Source organism: Malaya genurostris, chromosome 1 (genome assembly GCF_030247185.1).
Source record: "Malaya genurostris strain Urasoe2022 chromosome 1, Malgen_1.1, whole genome shotgun sequence".
In the NCBI taxonomy this organism is placed as follows: domain Eukaryota; kingdom Metazoa; phylum Arthropoda; class Insecta; order Diptera; family Culicidae; genus Malaya; species Malaya genurostris.
This window is the reverse complement of record NC_080570.1, coordinates 37,995,430-38,011,672: the sequence shown is the minus strand read 5'-3', so window position 1 is coordinate 38,011,672 and position 16,243 is coordinate 37,995,430. Positions and strand designations below refer to the sequence as shown.

The 16,243-nt window shown below is 40.3% G+C and overlaps 1 protein-coding gene across 1 annotated transcript in view; it reads left to right on the top strand.

The window, feature by feature from the left end:
• Positions 1 to 16,243, top strand: part of LOC131437583 (uncharacterized) — a 153,653-nt gene that overhangs the window by 13,058 nt on the left and 124,352 nt on the right. The window lies entirely within an intron of this gene.

The window sequence follows — 16,243 nt, the reverse complement described above, 5'->3', positions numbered from 1 at the left end:
TAGCAGGGAAACGATAAAGGAAGAAAGAAAAAGGGAAAAGATGAAGGCAAAAAAATGAAAAAAAGAAATATAAAATAGGAAGAAGGAAATAGTAATAGGAATATGAAAATGTAAGTGGGCATTTATGTAAATGAGAATGTGAATCAGAGTGTGAATTTGAATGTTAACATGAATTCGAGTACAAATCCAAGAACGAATCCGAGCATGTATTCGCTAATATTTCGATTAGTTCGGTAGAGGTAGTAGCAGTCAAGATTTTCAAAATAAAAAAAACATTTACGAACCGTGAAAATCGTTAAAAATCGTCAAAATCGTCATATCCAAAAAGCATAATGAATCCGATTCATCAGTGGTTACAAAAATATGAATTAATGCAGGAAAATGTTTAAGTAAAAATACGAATTGAGAGAAGAATTGTTCCAAAACGGGCTAAATTTTGAAAATTTCTACTGGTTGCTTACTCTTTTAGACATCACTGTGACCACCAGATTTCTGGTTTTCCCCTTCGATCCAGTCTCTTTGCTATTAACAAGCCGTTCTCCGAGCACTTTTATTTCGTTGGCATTAGCACATTCAACAATTTCCTGCATTCACGGTGCGGAGTAGTGCGGATTTTCGCGATGTGCGAGCAAAAATTTTTATACGTGAATTATACGGGTTCGCATTTTCGCAAAACTGATGACTAGAGTATACGCGGAGAAAACTACACAGTTTATTTTTAATTCTATTCATTGCAGTGCAGGCAAGTTTTGTCAAAAAAATTTTTCGATTTCGGTAACATTTAACTGACGTCAGAGGAGCTATGCTGAATGTGAGGGCACCATTGATTCACAGAAGGTGTCTCACGTTGATTACGGACTAAAATGTCTGATAATGGGAATTATTTTTTTACAATCAGTAAGATATTGAAATCCATTTAATGCAGGAATTGCATTAAAGCGGGGGGCTGATCTCGGAACACGACTTTCTCGCACTAAGGAATCCATCATTTTAACAGATTTTAATTATTCGACTCACAAGCTATTGAAAGCGTAAATTTTTATGTTTTTGAGATTTGAATGACAGACTTCAAAGCGTTTCGGCTAGCTCAGGATTCCTGTGTTCGGATAGTGAAATAACGAACACAAACTCATCTTCAGCATGAGAAAATGTTTTAATTAATAACACAAACGACGATGACGACAACGACTAGACTACGACTCGGTGGTATTGTCCTCCACCAACTATGGTTAGCAATAATTTGAGGCTCGTTGTGATGTCGACAACTCTCCAATATTCCCAAACCGCTCGAATGTCCGTTTTCATTCCACAGAAACAGCCCAAGCCCGGCTGACACAATATAGTGCAAAATAATAGAGATATACCGCAGACAGCCGGAACAGAGTGGGTACCGTCATCATTCTAATGGAGTGGTGATTTAGCCTGATGGACTTTGTGGAAGGCACTTTATCTCGTAGTTTTTTTTCTTCGATTGGATCCTTTTTTGCCTCGGAGCCAGGAGGCAGAAGGCAGAAGAGAGAAGCAACTAAGCAGATTGTGCCAATTTGGATTTGGATTCTGTTTCTGTTCTTAAAACCCGATCTGCTGAAATGGGATACAATTTTCATTCCATTCAATTGGAAAATGGAACAATGAATTTGATGATTGTAGTGCCATTATCAGCTCACTCACTCACTCACCGAACAGAAGGAAAATAAAAAACCCCGACCAGGGATTATGAGGACTGGTTGTCTATCTGTCTTCTGGTTTCTCGTTTCTCGCAGTATGGCCCTGACAGACAGATGCCAGGATCCATAACTCATCATTATTCATTTCGTCTTACATTCAAGCGAAAGCTCATGGCTTCATTCACTGCTCTATGCGGTGGCCAACCATAATTCACAGGAACAAACTGGCAGGATTTCACAGGATACAGCGTGGATTACTGTTTGATCTTTATCTTGTGAAAAGTTAATATTACGAACTAGATTCTATGTTATTCTTATATCGAAAGGAAGAGCTATTCATGTACAGAGTGAATAATAGAGACACTAGAGTACCACCTTGTGTAAAGTATCGAAGCAATCTTCAGGCAGATGCTAATTTCCGATCACAAATGATACAGACCTTCCAGCAAGCTCGTCAAATTCAATATCCATTCCAGTCCCATTGAAATCTATTCTTGACAAAGGCAGAAGTAGAAAAAATGTACTTCCATCCCGAGGTAAGCATGAATCGATCGCCGCTCCCGCAGGCGAAACACGTAATCCGAAAGGATATCATCTGCTACCTTTCACTGCGGTGGTGGCAACATCCGGCAAATCACGTCAGTATCACTTTCCACACCGATTTATGGCACCGAATGATTTGCCAAGCTGATTACGAGTTCATTATAACTGTGCTCGGGGTGGGAGGTTCGCCCCTGCATCGCGGCAACCAGCGAATCCTCGTTTCGTTTCGCCCGTAATCAACACACACACAATCACCTGTCTTCCTGTTTACCTGCCAGCCTGGGGATTCTTGTTTACCACCGCGGGCACAATTTTCATGCTTCACCGGCGGAGAATGAATCTGCGCGACTAATCCGTCCGTCCGTCCTGGCTCGGATGGTGGCTCGCTGCGGTTCGACATTAGCGCGACAGGATGCTGGTTCTACTCCTGCTACTGCTGCTAACAGAGTCAATGTAAAGCAATTAATAATTATGATGATTGTCTTCGTATGATTGTCTTCGTATTGATGGGTTTTGCCTGGCGATAAAGCGACAGCGGAGACACGGATTAGCTGAGTTTTACTATTGCGATGAATATGAAAAAAGGGAAGACATCGCAGTAGGCTTTGCATGTCGGATGTGATAAAATGTTTGCTTTTGTCAAAGGCTCTTCTTGACGCAACTGTCATATGAATGTGTGCAGTTTTCATAATTATAGTTGTGCTGTTCGGTGCTTTCCTTTACGTGAATGCAGTTTTGTACACCGTACAGTTAAAAAATACCCGGAGACCATGGAAGTACCATGGTGGGTGGACGTCAAGCTACTGTGGTGACATTTCATCCGAATTCTCGAAAAAATCAGGTGTTCCGCAAGGTAGTAACTCCAGAACTGCACAGCAAAATTAATTTTCTAGTACCAAACAGATCATACGACACTACTCCAAAACCGGATTTCACAGGACTATATTTGGTAGCAACGAACCTATGTCTGCCTGCATACGAACCTTTAATTCTGTTTGAGGAAATATTTGAGTTTGATGAGCCTTGCCGTTGTAAATCCGCTTAACTCCTTCCATTAAATTTTGTACAGTCGTCTCATCGACCGTATTCGCCGCCGAACGCCAGTTAGATTTTTTTTTTGAAATCCGTTTGATCAAGGCCCAATACCGTTCGATAGGGCGGAGTTCTGGGCTGTTGGGAGGTTTGTGATCTTCGGGTGCCACAACCACGTTGTTCGCATCGTACCACTCGATTCCCTTTTTCTCATAGTGGCAGCTCGCCAAGTCCGACCAAAACAGCACAGGTCTATTATGTTCATTCAGGAATGGTAGCAGCCATTCTTTCAGACACTCCTGGACGTAGATCTCTTGGTTGGTGGTTCCCGTTGTGATGAGAAGGTCGCTTTTTAGACCACACGTGCATATGGCCTGCAAGACGAGGTTTTTTTTTCGGGAACTTCGATAGTTTGATGGTTTCGAAAATTCCAGACACCCCGTTTCCTGATGCGGATTAAAACTCGTGGAAGCTACTTGAAATCCTCCTTCACTCAAGTTTCGTCGTCCCAGACGACACAGTCGAACTTTGTGAGCACATTCGTATACAACTTTCGGAACCGCTGATTAGGATTCCGTTTATATTTCGCTGCTACTTTCTTCGTCGTCGCTGCCACGTCCGGATTGCGACTCCAAGCTTCCCGGTGGTCGACAGAGGCTCGCCAAATACTAGTAAAACGTTGGTCGCGATCGATTTGGCCACATCCAGCAATTTTACCAACTTGGCGTGCGAGAACGTCGGATTTTCATGCTGCGCGAGCAAAATTTTTAAAACACAGCTTCTCTTACTTGGACGTCATTTTAAACACTGGACCACAAATGGTGAAAACTTATCATAGCAACCATTGTTTATACATTCAACTTCCAAATGCAGCAAGGGTAGTATGCTATTTTCACGCTTCGGATCTGATTTTCCCAGTAACGGTGACTAACTAACAACTAACAATCTCTTAGAAAATTATTTTAGATTATTCTGTAAAAATTTCAGAATGATTCATTGACCTTAGCGGTCGGGAAAGTCTTTTTTCTGAAGGAAGAATTGCATAGCTGAAAACGCCGTCTTTCAACTTGTTCATTGAATATCTCGCCTTCAAAAGCATGGATCAAAAATCTATCCTGACAATGTCTAGATAATTTAATTTAGATGCGATTAGTGCATAAAAACACATATGTTATCGCGATAAAAATGAAGTGAATGTTATTTTTGTGAAGGTCGAAGTCGATTTCTATGTCGGCGCCATTTTAGTTTTAGTAACGTAACGAACCATGAGAGAGAAATAAAATCGGCTCAGCAAGGCTGCCAAACAAGCGGTAGCTTCATTGGATTTTATGTGATGTAGTCAAACTTGTAACCGAGAATATCAAAACTTTCTTGGCCACCCGGCCACATCGAGAGTCATTTTGCACATTTGCGAGAGGCCAGTATGTTGCGTATAACCATGTGTCTCGCTCTGCGTATTAACAGTTCGGCTGAAAAGTTCGTATCGTTTAATAGAAACACACATTTTTTTGCCAAAATTCGTTTTTATTATTCAACATAATTGCCATCAGAGGCGATACAGCGATTATAGCGATCTTCCAACTTTTCGATACCATTTTTGTAGTACGATTTGTCCTTTGCCTCAAAATAGGCCTCAGTTTCAGCGATTACCTCTTCATTGCTTCTAAATTTTTTACCAGCGAGCATTCTCTTGAGGTCTGAGAACAGGAAAAAGTCACTGGGGGCCTAATCTGGAGAATACGGTGGATGAGGGAGCAATTCGAAGCCCAATTCGTTCAATTTCAGCATGGTTTTCATCGACTTGTGACACGGTGCATTGTCTTGATGAAACAAAACTTTTTTCTTCTTCAAATGAGGCCGTTTTTTTTGAAATGTCGTCCTTCAAACGCTCTAATAACGCTATATAATAGTCACTGTTGATGGTTTTTCCCTTTTCAAGGTAGTCGATGAAAATTATACCATGCGAATCCCAAAATACAGACGCCATAACCTTACCGGCCGATTGTTGAGTCTGTCCACGCTTTGGGTTCGGTTCATCGCGTGCAGTCCACTCAGCTGACTGTCGATTGGATTCCGGAGTGAAGTGATGGAGCCATGTTTCGTCCATTGTTATATATCAACGAAAAAAATCGGTTTTATTTCGATATAACAGCTCCAAACACTGCTCAGAATCATCAATTCGTTGTTGTTTTTGATCGATTGTGAGCTCACGCGGCACCCATTTTGCACAAAGCTTTCTCATATCCAAATATTCGTGAATAATATGTTCAACACGTTCCTATGATATGTTTAGGGTGTCAGCTATCTCGATCAACTTCACTTTACGGTCATTGAAAATCATTTTGTGGATTTTTTTCACGTTTTCATCGGTAACAGCCTCTTTTGGACGCCTCTTCGGTGCTCATATGACCAGTACGAAATTTTGCAAACCACTTACGAATTGTTGCTTCGCCCGGTGCAGAGTCTGGATAACACTCATCAAGCCATTTTTTGGTATCGGCGGGACTTTTTTTCATCAAAAAGTAGTGTTTCATCGACACACGAAATTCCTTTATTTTCATTTTTTTCACAATAACAAAAGTAGCTTAACTCAAAATGCTCAATCTCACAAACTAATAATCAGACCGCTGTCAAATTTATACACGTATCTTTTGAAGGTTGGTACTAACTGAAAATGGTATGGATTTAATTGTAGTGGCGCCCTCTCATAGAAACGATACGAACTTTTCAGCCGATCTGTTAGTAACGATTCCCTTCTCTGTTTGTTATAGTTTGCTTTTCGTTAGCTCCGCCCTTGCGGATGTAAATGTGCAGCGTCACGAATATCAAAAGAAAATCATTTTCACGGAACTAAAACGCCAGTATAAAAAAAATACGCACTATCTACACCAGCCTATCGAAGAGTCGAACACTGCTAAATTTTGCGAACTTTTTGGCGCGTGACAATTGCTTTAAATCGTGCGGTTGTTTTTCCGCGAGTTAGCAGTTTACAGCTTCCCACACATTTCGAATTGGACCTGCAGGATTATAAAGTCCAGTCCATTGTTGTGATGTTATTTTCCTTTAGTTTTATTAGAACAAAGCAAAAATTTTCCGCCCAGTACGAATTTCGATTATGAACTAAGCCTTTCCAGGATTAAATGGCATAGCAAATTGAGTTTTTTGTTTGTTTTTGACTTAAATGTGACTCAAATAACATTGCAAGTGTTCGAATTTTTTTTCTTAAACTCACACACACATTCACCTGTCTAAATTCACCAAAAACAAAACAAAAAAAATGTTTTTGTATTCAACGTTTTAATTCGGTATTTGCATTCGAAAATATTCAACAAGCTCAATTTCCCTTATCCGATTTTTGCACTCTGCCACTCATTGAACATGCAAAAATTGTTGCAAAACGGATTTCTGTGTGCTATCCTGTTATTTATTATATTTTCGCGGTTGTGTTTATGTGCATTGACAAGTGGACAAATGACATTCAGTAAAAACATTCAAGCGAAGAGGTTGTGTTTCGATTGTACTGGCTCGTGAGTTAACGGCTGCTACCGAGACAATTCTAAACATCAGGTAGTTAAACTGCTCATCACAAACGCAATATTCGGGGCGTTTCCCGACTGGAAAGCTAGCAACGAAGGCCATCCCGTTCATACGCACAGAGGTGTAGAGACACAGAGGTGCCATCGCATAAAGGTGCGAAGACGAAGGGGTGCAAAGGCACAAAGGTGCTAAAGCAACCCAGTGCTGATCTACCAGGTACCAGATTTTGTACGCTGCGTAGGATCGAAAGAGACGACATATATCGCGAGGTGCTACACTGCAAGCATCGCATTTGATCGCCACCAAGAGCAAAAGCACTGTACCTGGGGTCAGGTACAGGCAGCACACCAAGTTCAGTGGTGTTCACAATGACGGCAGAGAAACTGAGATAGCAGAAAACGACAGAAGACTGCCAATTGGAAATCGTTGGATGAGCTTCACGTCGTTCTTTACGATAAAGGAACAGAGACATCAGCTACAAGGTAGATTTAATTAATATATTTTTTTTTATTTCTCTTATATCTGACATTTTACTAAACATAAGTTTTCATTTTGGTATTATTAATTAACAAAAAAAAATTATGTAATGGATGATCTCATGGAAGATCATCCGAATCGGATTTCGGATACTAGTAAGAGCTTAAATACTCTGAGGGCTAAACATTATCCACAGGGTACCACTGGGCCATGGATAGTCTGTCTTTGAAAAAAAAAGAAAAGATTTTAAATTTGATGCAAATTACAAAGGATTTGACTTCACATTTCTCTGAAGTTAAAGAAATATGTAAAGTTAATAGAGATAAAATTCGAGTTGTTGTCAACGACTTGAAACAGGCAAACGATCGCCCTTATTCTTGGCGTTTTTCATTGATAAACACTGGTGGCGTGGATTGCTCTGGTTTTGCACTTTCGAGCAGAAATGGCAATGAAACACCGTCAGAATGTTGCATTTCTGCTCGAAAGTGCAAAACCAGAGCAATCCACGCCACCAGTGTTTATCAATGAAAAACGGCATCTGAATAACGACGTATTGATTTTTCGATCGAATGTGGTTCGATCGAATTCTAGCTACCTTTGATTTTGCTAGCGTTATTAGGAATACAAATGAAATACGATCGTAAAATCGATACGACGTTATTCAGAATAAGGGCGGATATTGTAACCTGTAATTTTAGGGTGATACAATGGTTCCAACGTTTTTCCAATTTTTCAATACCATGTTTATAAAAAAAATTATCTTTCGCTTCAAAATAAGCTTCAGTTTCAGCGATGACCTCCTCATTTGAGCCAAATCTTTTTCCCTGGAGCATTTTTTCAAGATCAGCAGAGCCAGTAGTCACTGGGGGCTAAATCTGGCGAGTATGGGAAGTGGAGAAGCAGATCAAAGCCCAATTCGTTCAATTTCGCCATTGTTTACTCGGCGAACCACCGACAATCCATTGTTTCGCTTGCACGGTGTTTTTACCCGTTAAAAAACAATGTTATCGAAACACGAAACACGGTTTTTTTTCCATTTTTTAAACGAACTACAAAACGACTTTACTCCAACCTCGATAACTCAGCTGTTTCTGGTCGGATCGACTTAAAATTTTGACCCGTTTCAAGCAACGGTTAGTACTCTAGAAAGACGTGATTACTGGTTTACTACGAGCGCCATTTCTGCTTTAGTCTCGGGGCTTATTGATCCATGTGTTATTGTAGTCGGCTCTTTTAAATTTGTATCTGATGGTTTGAAAAGATGACAAAACTATTGCAATTCATTCGTCATATTAATCTATGGCCATACGAATCTTCCTGAATACCGGCTCTGGAAGTACGGTGCGTTGTTCTCAACAGATTCAAACTTACTGTCAACGATGAATTCGCCCAGAAATGGTTTATCGAGCAAGGAACTTGCTACTGCGGACTCAAATCTCAAATTTCCAGTACCGTGAATAAAATTCGATACTGTGTAAACAAAATGGCCTGGAAAGACTCAAGAGCCCCAAATAGCAATAGTTCACGACTTTCAATGAAAACTTTTGAAGCTGAGAACTCATGACTTAGTAGGCATGTGGTGCGTTTTTGGGTGACTCGTTACTCCGGAAGCAGAACTTCAATTACTAGAAAATAGATAAATATCATGTAGTATTCCGGTCATCTGTCGCTAGCTGGAATGCACTGACGGTGACTCGGAATAGCGCGCCTCAAGCATTCAATCTACGAAATATATCACGCTTATGAAACGAAACAAAACCCCATGTGAAGCATACTCGGGTTCAAAACTCCCTAGACAGCAGCGCAGTCATCGCATAGTTAGAAACGCTGAAGCAAGACACTATGAAAAAGCATCTTTGAACAGTTGACAAAAAAGAAAAACGACCTTCTCAAGAAACAGCAAAAACTATGTTCGCAATAGTGATAAAGCACGGCGCCTAGCGGGAAACGATGGAAACGGGGGACGACAACTGGGAACGGACAGGGGTTTCCAGAAGGGGGAGGAGCTCCGATTACCGGCATCATGTGATACAGGCCAGTGTAGTTCGACGAGAGGAATAGCGATACCTTTCGTACACAAATGAACTCAAGAAATTCGGTTGAATCGTGAACTCAACAAATTTGTCGTCGACCTGGCAGGACGAAATAAAAAGTGTGGGAGGAAGGGGGGTGAGCACTCTTCCCATCCGCGTACTTGAACTTGAACACTGCTAGTCCCCAGGAAGCACATCGAATATCACGCCGAGTGCTTACATACATAGAGGTACTATAAGGACCGTCGTTTTGTTCGTTCCCCCGATGTTCCGATGTTCCGTGAATAAGTTGATTATGCAAAATCAATCATCCGGAGCGGTTTTAATGAGCGTGAGTAAGTTTCTGCTGGTGCCGATACTCGAGTGCAGGGAAAAAGATCCCTCCGAGATTTCGCTTCCCATCCTTGGTTTTTTTCGTTCGTTCGTTCCGCTTCTCATTATGCCTGAAGTACTTTGACTTTGATGATTAAACTATTAATTTGTAGTTTGTGGAAACGATGAGTGCCGCCGAAGTTGACGACACCGGAAAAAAAACCGAGGAAAAGTTAAAATCAGGCGAAGGAGAATCAAATTTACCGGAAGATTGTCAGTTTTCTATCTCCCTTGCGGGGATAGCGAATAAAAAAAAAGACGAGTCAAGTGGAATATTTAAAACTCATTTAAAGCCGAGCTTAGTGTGGAAAAACTTTTCTACGCTGGGGCTTGGCGCAACTTGAGAAAAATCGATAAGCAGATGATGCGGAAAAGTTCACGTCCACGTGTGAGGGAACGGAATGTCAAATTCGATTACTTTTTCTTCGGAAATTGTGATTCGTCATTCATTTGAAAATTGACAAACACTGAAGAAAAGTCTCGAGGAAAGCGTGAATTTGTTTTAATCAGCTTCGAGCAATTCTTCGAGATGTTTATCGAACAGTTTCGAGTAGTTTTCCGAGCATCGTTTTGAGTCGTTTTTTGAGAAGTTTTTCGATCAGTTTTAAGTAGTTTTTTGAACAGCTTCAAGTAGTTCTTAGAGGTTTTCGAACATTTCTTCGAGTTAGTTTTGAATTCGTTTTTGAGTAGTTTAACTAAAAAATTTCTAAACCGATCTCAAATCTTCTGCAGTTGATAGTTTTTATCAGTAGACGGTCAAACGAACCGAATTCGGAAAATTATTTCGAATTTTTTAAGAATCGAAGAAATTTATTTTGAAGAATACCACAGTATTATATATGATAGTATGATTGATATGCGAAAGGCTGAGATGAGCTTAAAACAGGTTTTTCTTCAGGTTAATGGTTTTGTGAGAAGCGGACTTTGACGAGATGGTTTCAGATAAAGTGGTGGATGATGAAACTTTCGGCTAAAAGTTTTCGGAAAAACGGATTTTCAAGAAATGACACTACGCGATATAGTTTTAACAGTTCGGCTGAAAAGTTCGTATCGTTTAATAGAAACACACATTTTTTTTTGCCAAAATTCGTTTTTATTATTCAACATAATTGCCATCAGAGGCGATACAGCGATTATAGCGATGTTCCAACTTTTCGATACCATTTTTGTAGTAAGATTTGTCCTTTGCCTCAAAATAGGCCTCAGTTTCAGCGATTACCTCTTCATTGCTTCTAAATTTTTTACCAGCGAGCATTCTCTTGAGGTCTGAGAACAGGAAAAAGTCACTGGGGGTCAAATCTGGAGAATACGGTGGATGAGGGAGCAATTCGAAGCCCAATTCGTTCAATTTCAGCATAGTTTTTATCGACTTGTGACACGGTGCATTGTCTTGATGAAACAAAACTTTTTTCTTCTTCAAATGAGGCCGTTTTTTTGAAATTTCGTCCTTCAAACGCTCTAATAACGCTATATAATAGTCACTGTAGATGGTTTTTCCCTTTTCAAGGTAGTCGATGAAAATTATATCATGCGAATCCCAAAATACAGACGCCATAACCTTACCGGCCGATTGTTGATTCTTTCGACGCTTTGGGTTCGGTTCATCGCATGCAGTCCACTCAGCTGACTGTCGAATGGACTCCGGAGTGAAGTGATGGAGCCATGTTTCGTCCATTGTTATATATCGACGAAAAAAATCGGTTTTATTTCGATATAACAGCTCCAAACACTGCTCAGAATCATCAATTCGTTGTTGTTTTTGATCGATTGTGAGCTCACGCGGCACCCATTTCACACAAAGCTTTCTCATATCCAAATATTCGTGAATAATATGTCCAACACGTTCCTTTGATATCTTTAAAGTGTCAGCTATCTCGATCAACTTCACTTTACGGTCATTGAAAATCATTTTGTGGATTTTTTTCACGTTTTCATCGGTAACAGCCTCTGTTGGACGTCCACTGCGTTCATCGTCTTCGGTGCTCATATGACCAGTACGAAATTTTGCAAACCACTTACGAATTGTTGCTTCGCCCGGTGCAGAGTCTGGATAACACTCATCAAGCCATTTTTTGGTATCGGCGGCACTTTTTTTCATCAAAAAGTAGTGTTTCATCAACACACGAAATTCCTTTTTTCCATTTTTTTCACAATAACAAAAGTAGCTTTACTCAAAATGCAATATCTCACAAACTAATAATCAGACAGCTGTCAAATTTATACACGTATCTTTTGAAGGTTGGTACTAACTGAAAATGGTATGGATTTAATTCTAGTGGCGCCCTCTCATAGAAACGATACGAACTTTTCAGCCGATCTGTTACGACATAACTTTACATGGATTTCAAAAAAAGTGTTTTCGGGGTAATGTTCTATCGAAACAAATTTCGAAAGGAAAACTTCCGGCGAAACTGCTTTCGACGAAGTTGTTTCCGAATAAATGACTTTCGAAGAAGTGTCTTTTACTAAAAAAAACACGATGAAACTCAGTCTTCAGGTAAATGGATTTGAGCGAAGCGGATTTTGACGAAATGGCAATAAGTAAATAACATGGATTCAGATAGTGATTTTCGACAAAATCACTTTCGGAGAAATCGTATTCAGTAACATTCGGCAGAATGTTTTTGACGTAGACTTGGCGAAACAGCCTTCGACAAAATGTCTACCGTCGAAATACATTTCGGCGAAATGGGCTTTCGGCGAAATGGGCTTTCGGCAAAAAGGGCTTTCGGCGATATGAGCTTTTGGCGAAATGAGCTTTTGATGAAACAGGTTTCGAACGAAACAACGAAACCGATTTCGATAGAACGGCTTGCGTTGAAACGTCTTTGGACGAAGTTGTTTCCGAATAAATGACTTTCGACGAAATGCCTTCTAGTTTGTATATTGTTTTTGTTTGATTCATCTGACAATGATAAGTCTTGATGATTCTAATGTAAAGTTATGAAATCGAGGATTGAGACACTATTTAAGCAATCTTTTGCGATGATTTTCCAAAATCAAATAAATTTTCGACTAGGCAGAAAGTGACTGTGAAATGACTTACGATGAAGTGAATTCCGGCTCTACCACATTCAGCGAAATTTTTGGAGAAACGATTTTCGACGAAATGACTTTCAATCATATGGTTCAAGGCGAAACGGATTTAAGGAGTGTATCGAAAATAAGCTATCCACATACATTTGTGTTGTGCGCATGTATTTGTGATGGTTTTTCATGTTCAGATAACAGCATGCTGTGCGTTTGGCTGTCATCTTTCGTTTGTTTACTTGTTTGTGCGGTTGAAATTCTGCGTTCTTGAAATGTCGCGTATTGAAAAGGAAGTGAAAATTAAGGTTCTGGACACAAGGCTAAGTGAGAAGGGTATTACTATGCGAAAATTGGTGAAGCGGTTTGGAATTCTTCATGCCAGTGTTAAAACCATCAATCATAAGTTTGGGGAACACTATTCTTTTGATGAGCTATCAGGAAGAGGCAGAAAACCCAGTTCTTCCAACCCGAAACTGGACCAGATAGTGGTGTCTCAAATCATGAAGAACAAATCAATGTCAATACGTGATTTGGCCAAAAAAGCAGGAACGAGTGTCGGAATGATCCAGCGTATCAAGAGGCGAAATTACCTGAAGATCTACACGAAGCAGAAAATCTCGAAACAAAGTGTAGAACAGAAGAAGCGAGCAGCAACAAGGGCCCGGAAATTGTATTCGCGTCTTTTGCAGTGTCCGTCTGCATGCGTTTTGATGGACGATACGACTTATGTAAAGAAGGACTCGAAAACTCTTCCAGGTCCACAATACTTTACTGTCGTCGCTGGGGAGGATGTGAGCGATGCGGACAGGTCGATTCAAGTGGAGAAATTCGGTCGAAAGGTACCGGTATGGCAAGCAATATGTTGCTGTGGTTTGAAGTCAACCATTTTTTACACTACCGGAACTATAGATGCAGAAATCTATCGATCTGAATGTCTCCAGAAGAGATTGCTGCCTTTATATAAGAAGTATAGTACACCCCCTCTGTTTTGGCCGGATTTAGTGTCGGCTCACTATGATAGCCACTCTCGATTGGCTTGCGAAAAATGATATAAATTTCGTTGAGAAAAGTATCAATCCACCAAATTGCCCTCAGCTTCGACCCATCGAACGTTACTGGGCAATCGTGAAGAGGGTCTCCAAGAAGACTGGTAAGGCAGTCAATGAGATGCAACACTTGTCCGGAACTTGATGAAGAGTGTTCGATCAAAAGTTCGAAAATTCGTGAAGTGAAGCTCAAGTTTAACCTCGTACGATAAAGGATCAATTTTTATTTTGAATAAAATATCGTTGTTTATCATAATTCGAAAGAAAAATTTTGGAATAGCTTATTTTCGATACACTCCTTAAGTGGCATGGCTTTTGGCACAACGGCTTTCGGTGAAACGGTTTATGGTGAAACAGTTTTCAGCGAGATAAAATTCGTAGAGACGGCATTCGATGACACGTCTTCCAACGCGGCAGATATTAGTAACAGTAGCTTTCGGCGAAACCGAGTTCGATGAAATGGCTTTCGACGAAATGGCCTTCGAAAGGTACTATCGGAGGAATCGTTTTTTTCATAAGTGCGTTTGTCAGAATAGTTTTTGTTGAAGTAACATTCGATGAAACGACTATCAACAGCTTTCGAGAAAACTGTTTTCAGTAGAATGGCTTCGTACGAAACGGTTCCTGACGAAATGGCATTAGGTAAAATGGATTCCGATAAAATGATTTTCGACCTTCGACGAAATGACTTTTGACTACATAGATTTGGCGAAACAGTCTTCGACGAACCCTTCTTCTGTCAAAATATATTTCCGGGAAAAGGTTTTCAACGAAAGGGATATTGAAGAAATGTCATTCGGGGAAATGGATTCCGGCAAAGTGACATTAGAAATGGGCTTTCGGCGAAACCAAACATTTCGATGAAACAGGTTTCGAAAAAGACTTGAAGACTTCGAAACCCCTCATGATGCTGGAAACCTTGAAGACTCTGAAAACCATGAGCACCCAAAAGACTGGAAACCGTGAAAGTTCTGAAAACCCCGAAGACTCTCAAAAGCCTGAAAACCCTGAAGACCTTGAAAGCCCTAAAGACCGTTAATATTCCGAACACCCTGAAGATCTAGAAAAACATAAAAGACTATGTAAACACTGAAAGTCTGAAATATTGTTGAGGACCAGAAACTCCTGAAGACCTTGTAGGCCCTGAAAACCGCAAAAATCCTGAAGACCCTGAAAACCACGAAAGCCTGAAAAAGTGGAAACCCAGAAGAAGGTTTTCTAGACCTTCGGTCTATCACGAAAATCACAGTGACCCTGAAAAGTCTTAAAACCATAAAGACACTGGAAACCTTTAACACGTTGACAACCCTGAAGACTCTGGCAATTCTGAGGCTTCAAAGACCCTGAAAACCCAGAAGGGTTTGAAACCCCTAAATACCTTGAAGACCCTAAAAATACTGAAAATCCTGAAGACCCAAAAACTCAGAAAATCCTGCAGATTATGAAAAATCTGGCCCTGAAGACCGCGAAACCAATGAATCCCTGAAAAACTTTCTGCTTCAGGATCACGAAAACTCTGATTGACCCTGAAAAGCCTAAAAGCATTGAAGACCCTCGAAACCCTGAAGACTCGGGAAAATTCAAAAGACCCAGAAAACCCTGAAGACCCTTAAGACTCTGAAAACCATGAAGAGACCATGACCATGACGATCTTGAAAACCTTCTGTCTTCGGACCACGAAGACCTTGAAATTACTGACGACCCTGTGGATCCTGAAAACCCTGGAGACCTCGATTCTGGAAACTCTAAAGCTTGTGGAAACGATCAAGACCAGAAAGACTCTGAAAACCCGAAGACTCTTAAAAGCCTGTGGACCACGCAGATTTCGAAAACCTTCTGTCTTAAGATTACGAAAAATGAAAAGCCCTGACCCTGAAAAGCCAAAGAACCTTGAAAACCCTAAAGAACCTGGAAACCCATAAGACTCTGAAATACTTGACGATCCAGAAAAGCCTTAGACTCTGAAAATCCTGAAGACCTCTTGACCTTGCGGTAAAGCGACTTTGGACGAACTTTTTTCGGCGAAACTGATTTCGACGAAAGTGTTTCCAGATAAATACTCTTCGACGAAGTGACTTTTAGTGAAATGACTTCTTATCTTTCCTTATTTGAATTGCAATGCTAGTAATAATAACAAAACGAAATAGAATCTTTCACATGGTGGAAACTTGTTAGTTTCGTTTGATCTAGAGAAATATTTTCTATTTCTTATTACTCCCAGCAAGAAATATTTAAGTTTTGCGTCGAAAATCTGTCCGAAAGAAGAAAAAGGCAGATGCAGGAAACTTTCCACTATAATGATAATGGTACCCGTGGGTTGCTACGATCCCCATTCTTGTTTCATTGTTGGACGCAAACAAGACAACTATCGGAGTTCGTTCGGAGAAAGAAAAACAATCCCCAGAACCGTACTTACTGAGAATGAAGAAAAAAAAATACTGAAGATGGTAACTTCCTAATGACTCTATACTTTCCAAGTAGTCTGCGGAAAATTAAAAAACAAAAT